Below are 6,000 nucleotides of genomic sequence, written 5' to 3'. Positions count from 1 at the left end.
AAGGCACAAGCAGGAAAGCTGAAAGAAAATGTGAGGAGCCATAGGAACTACAGACGTGCTTTATTTGCTAATGGCTGATGCAGCACTGAGGCAGCCATGCTTTATTCTTTTGTGAGTGACACAGATGCAAAGGCTGTTCAGGTGGTGCTTTTGTAGGTATTCAGAACAAAGGTGGCACGAGGCCAAGCGAGTATATCATGATGTACTTGTGCATTGCTATAAATGATCTCCGCTGTTATGTAACCATGCAAAGTTATTGTTTACAGAATGTGGGATGAGAGTGAGAGGACATGGGGCAAGAGAGCCTGACCATCACCATCTTGGCTAATTGGCACTTCTCTACAACTGTGAATCTGTCAGTCCTGGTAGAGTAGGATGATCAGAGTGAGCAGACAAGTAACATCCCCAGGTTTCTGATTAGGAAGGGTATGACTCTTTTCACTGTTCTACAAAATAAGAGGGAACAGGCCATTAGGCAGTTTCCAGTGACACCAAGAGGTCAGGAGAGCCAGGGGGATAAGGTGGTTTAGCTCTGGTTTCAGGATTTCAGGCTGTGATTCAGCTGATGAGTTAACAAATGCTTTCAGGAAGTACTTTGGAAGTTCTTTGCAGGAAGTGCTTCCATGTCACCTTGGAGGATTTGGGGTAGAACAGGAGAAGAAATGGTCATTTTTGAGAATCTACTGTGAGCCAGATAGGATGCTAGGCATTTCCAAATACACTATTATTATCTCTACTTTACAGATCATAAAACTAAAGCTCAAAGAGATAGAATGACTTCAACAGGCTGATAGACAGCTTTTCAGTTTCTCATTCCTACACCCTTACTCCCCTTGGAATCAGAGAAGTCAGATTCTGGCTGGTGGTACAGAAGCCCTTTCCTGGTATGACAGCTCCAGGATCTCTATTGTACAGCAGTAATAATTTTAGCCTTTACAATAGCTGAGGTTCATGAAGAAGGCTGGACTAGAGTGATTTGACAGGAGAACTAAGGATACAAACAGCAACCAACACTTGTTTGGTCCAAAGCATAGGTGTTTTGCCGTTCCCTAACATGTGACCAGGCTGAGGCCCTCCTTTTAGGACTAGTCCAGCAGAACATTTTTCTTCAGTCCTATAAATAATTCTGTTGCTGTCCCAAGCACAGGGCAAAAGTTTCTGAAGACCATCACACTTCTATCTTTCCACTGACAGGTCTCCTTCATCCTCCCTATCCAATGATGTTTCCTCACCTCCTGGTAACATTTCCTGCCTGGGCTCATTTCTCTCAAGGTTTTTTTTTTTTTTTAATCTTCTGTGTCATTTAATTTTTTTAAATTTAATTGAAAGGTAATTGCTTTATCAAATTTTGTTGTTTTCTGCCAAATATCAACATTAATTAGCCATAGGTATACATATGTCTCCTCCCTCTCCCATCAAGGGTTTCATATGGATTATTTTTCCAAGTCTTGTCCTCCATGCACTGAATGTCTGCTGTTTTTGCCTCCACAGCTTTCATTTCCCCCTCTTTTTTTTAAAAAAATATTTTTGTTGGAGCATAGTTGCTTTACAATGTGCTAGTTTCTACCGTACAGCAAAGTGAATCAGCTATATGTATACATATATGCCCTCTTTTTTTGGATTTACTTCCCATTTAGGTCACCACAGAGCACTGAGCAAAGAGCAGTACTCTTTTTTTTTTTTTTCTTTTGGTCGTGCCCCATGGCATGTAGGGTCTTAGTTCCCCAACTAGGGATTGAACCCAGGTCCCCTGCAGTGGAAATGTAGAGTCTTAACTGCTGGACCACCAGGGAAGTCCCTCTCCATCTTCTGATGACACTAACTTTTCATTGAGAAACATTAGGCCTCTATTCTCAGTCCAGTTGGTTTGGGTGGGATTGACCCCTATCTATACCTCACATGCCTACTCATGTGATCTGGGCCTGGCCTACTGTTGAATTCCAAGCTCTTGGGCACAATGCTAATCCAGTCCAATGAGACTCAATCTGGAATTTGGTTGGTATTATTGGGAAAGAAGTAGGTTTGTTTCTATTAGACTTGTGTCTCTGAGGTTATCAGAGAGGGACCCACCTGATGGGAGAAGCCTGTTCAAGTTGGTTTTCTATTACTTTCAATGTAAAGTCTTTACTAATACATTCAGGGAAGCCCCCTCTGTCTTTCCCCCTTACCTTTCAAACCAGAAATCCATTGGCCCCTTGGTAAGGTTGCCCTGTCCTCATACAGACCCCAGCCTGAAGGACCTGAACAGCTCCAGAGTGGGCCTGCTCCTTGGATCTGGGTCTCTGCTTCTCTGGACCCCCTCACAGGGACCCGTTTTCCTCCTTTACAATATCCTTCTAACATAGCCTCCCCATCTCCAGCCCTGCCTGATATATTGCCGTCCTCATAGGATGTTTATGACCCCAGGCTCCTGGGATGAAGCTTGCTGCTTTCCTTGCAAATCTCATTTATCCCAGACGACAATCTCTTTGCCTACTGAAGCAATTTCCTTGATTAAATTCTTTTTAACTGTGGATCATATGGCTTCTGGAAGGCTAGACCCAAGTGTTTACTACATTTGGCTTTTTCAAATTTCATATATATATATAGGCTTCCCCAATGGCTCAGTGGTAAATAATCCACCTGCAATGCAGGAGACGCAGGAGACATGGGTTCAATCCCTGGGTCAGGAAGATCTCCTGGAGATGGAAATGGCTAGCCAATCCAATATTCTTGTCTGGAGAATTCCATGGACTGACTGAGGAGCCTGGGGTCGCAGAGTCAGACACGACTGAGCAACTAAGCACACACATGCACACACACACATATAAAACAAATGACAATAAATAAAAGCAGTCCCCCCCCACACACACACATACACAGTTACCTGTTTTGTAGGGTAAGTTGTGTGTTTCTGGATAGAATGTCCAGACAGCCTTAGATAGGAACTTTAAATAGTATCTGGACAGCTCGGGGAAGGTGCTGCTGTTTCCTGTGTTTAATTAAAATGAATGATAGGATTTTATATCTTTCACCACATGCTTGCTGTGTCCCTTCTCTGTACCAAGCTGTGTGCTCAGTGCTGGGGTACTGAGGGTGAGAAAGAGAGAGAGGTAGACAAAGACGTCACGGTCCCTGTCATCAGAGCACACACGTTGTCCACATCTGTCAAAGATTTCATTTCCTGCTTTTGTCACAATGTTGTTGTGCAGAACAGATAGGCTTATGGTGGAGCAGGCACTTCAGGAGTCTCTCCACAATGGGAGGTGGGGGTGGCAGTGGTCCTGTGGTCTGTCTTAGCATTTCCAGACTGATCTGGAATATCTTTGTCTTTTACTCTGCCTGGTCCATCCTACCAAGCCATTGGACCCATCCCTGCAAGGTACCTGGAAAGAAGCTCCTAGAAAGCAGAGATCACAGAGAACACAGACCCAGTAGGTCATCTTGGAAATGGTCCCAGGAGCAGTCATGAGTGGGGCACCATGACACCCCAGGTAGCTCAATTAGCTCGTGGACTGAAGATGTTAGCACAACTCAGCCCTCTGCCTGGTGAAGCCACTCCACCTTCGTTGAACTGCCAAGAAAGCACTGGACACCAGATCCAAAACTAATCTCTTGATCTTCCTTTTCTCCTAAGGATGCTCACCCTGCCTTCATCCCCACTTCTAGCATCTAGCTGCTCAGGACAAAAACTTAGGGGTCATCCCTGACTCCTCCTACTTCTACTGACTCCCGCACTTCCACATCGTCACCTCATTCTGTTGATCATGTTTCCTAAATTCTTTTTAAAAATTTATTTATTTTAGGCTGCTCTGGATCTTCGTTGCTGAGCAGGCTTTTCTCTAATTGTGGTGAGAAGGGGCTATTCTTGAGTTGCAGTGTGCAGGCTTCTCATTGTGGTGGCTTCTCTTGTTGCAGAGCATGAGCTCTCGGGTGTGTGGGCTTCAGTAGTTGCAGTTCCCAGGTTTTAGAGCACAGGCTTTGTAGTTGTGGTCCATGGGCTTAGTTGCTTCATGGCATGTGGTGTCTTCCCTGATCAGGGATTGAACGTGTGTTTTCTGCATTGGCAGGCGGATTCTTAACCACTCACTGCACCACCAGGGAAGTCCTTTTTCCTAAATTCTTATAAAACCTGTTCACTTCTCTCCCATCCTAAGCCTATTCCAGAAGAGGCCACCATTGTCTCTCATAGTCCTCTCTAATAGTTGGCCAGTGGGCCCACTGCTTCTACTTCTATCTCCACCATTACATTTCACACCATGTTTCCAGTAGGATACTTTAAAAATGCAAATAAAAGCATATTAGCTGCTTGTTTGGAGCACTTTACTGGCTTCCCACTGCTTTCAGGGAAAAGTCCCCACTCCTTACCATGGCCCATGAGGCCTTGTGTCTAAATCTGCTTCCCTTCCTCCTCTCTTACTTCATATCGGGTTGACCTCATGTTTCTTGATCTCAGCTGATGTAGCTCAGAAGAGGTTGAAAGTGAAAGTGAAGTCACTTAGTCATGTCCAACTCTTTGTGACCCCATGGACTGTAGCCCACCAGGCTCCTCTCTCCATGGGATTCTCCAGGCAAGAATACTGGAGTGGGTTCCCATTTCCTTCTCCAGGGGATCTTCCCAACCCAGGGACTGAACCCGGGTCTCCCGCATTGCAGGCAGACACTTTAACCTCTGAGTTAGGCATATCATAAATGGCTATAAGTTGAGGTTTCCAGGTGATTCCGACTCTGTTACAAAAATTTTCAAGCATACACAAAACTGAAAAGTCCAGTGAACTACCTTGTACTCATTACCCAGCTTCAACAGTCATCATCTCAAGGGCATTCTTGTTTCAACTGTATCCTTGCTCATTTCCTATCAATCACGTATTGTTTGAAACCAATCTCAGATATTATATCATTCCACTTGTAAATGCTTCAAAGTGTGTCTTTAAATGGTAAGGTAATTTTATTAATGTAATTTTATCTCCTTAAAAATATTAAAAATTTCTTAACTATCAAACATTGAGTCCATATCAAAAATCCCCCTGGCCTTTCATAAATGTGTCCCTCTGGTTGCTATATTTGATTCGGCATCCAAACAAGGATTTGGTTTATGTGTCTCTCGAATTTCTTTTCATCACAAGTTCCCTCTTCTTTCCTTCCTTGTTTCCTGGAAATTTATTTGTTGAAGAAACAAGAGACCAGAAACTTGCTCCTCTCTGTTTCCCTGATGTCTAGTGTAGTAGATAGAAAAATATCAAAACTTAATTGATGTCGCGAGAATGAATGGATGAAGGAGTGAAGGACCAAATTCCTCATCCTGGTACCTGGCTTGGGTGGACTTCCACTTCTTCTCTACCTTTGCTCATTGTCCATCCTTGGAATAGTACCCTCTTGATCAATCCCTCAGTTTCCTGGTCTGTGAAGTGGAACTGCTAATACCTGCCTTCTGCTCCATTTCCTGGGGAGGTTGTGACAAAGGCTGGGATTTTAAAAATAAAGCCTAAAACAGCTTTGAGCAATTGGTGCTATAAATACCAGACGAGGAATTCTATTATTAAATGTCTTTTGTTCATAGAAGCTCCAGGCAGAGAGGTAAGGTTGAGAAGTGGAACCCCTTGACTTTGTCCTTCCTGCCCTGCTTCGGTGAGTGTGGCCACTAGAGAAGGCAAGGCTAGGGCACGTCCTGGGGTGGGGAGCCCCAGGCTCCCTTACGACAAGATAGCCCTGCTCTGGCTGGGGCAGGCCTGCAATATCCTATTCCATACCGGCAAAAATAGAATAGCCAGGAGAATGACAGCACTGAGACAACTGTTCCTATTTGGAAGAGTGTCGGAAGGATGTCGCTACAGGTGGGGATACGTGTCGGCCCCTGAGAGTGAAGTCCCTCCAGGAAGGGGCCAGGCCCCCACGGTGCCAAGCTGAGGTTTGGGCTGGACGCCTGCCAGTGCCTATGGCTGCAGGGTCTGATCAGGTTACTGGTAACAATGGAGAGCTTCGTGCCTGGAAATTGTACACGTGTTTATTAGTCAATTAGTT

The sequence above is a fragment of the Oryx dammah genome, unplaced genomic scaffold (assembly GCF_014754425.2).
Source record: "Oryx dammah isolate SB20612 unplaced genomic scaffold, SCBI_Odam_1.1 HiC_scaffold_23, whole genome shotgun sequence".
In the NCBI taxonomy this organism is placed as follows: domain Eukaryota; kingdom Metazoa; phylum Chordata; class Mammalia; order Artiodactyla; family Bovidae; genus Oryx; species Oryx dammah.
This window is presented reverse-complemented; position numbering follows the sequence as displayed.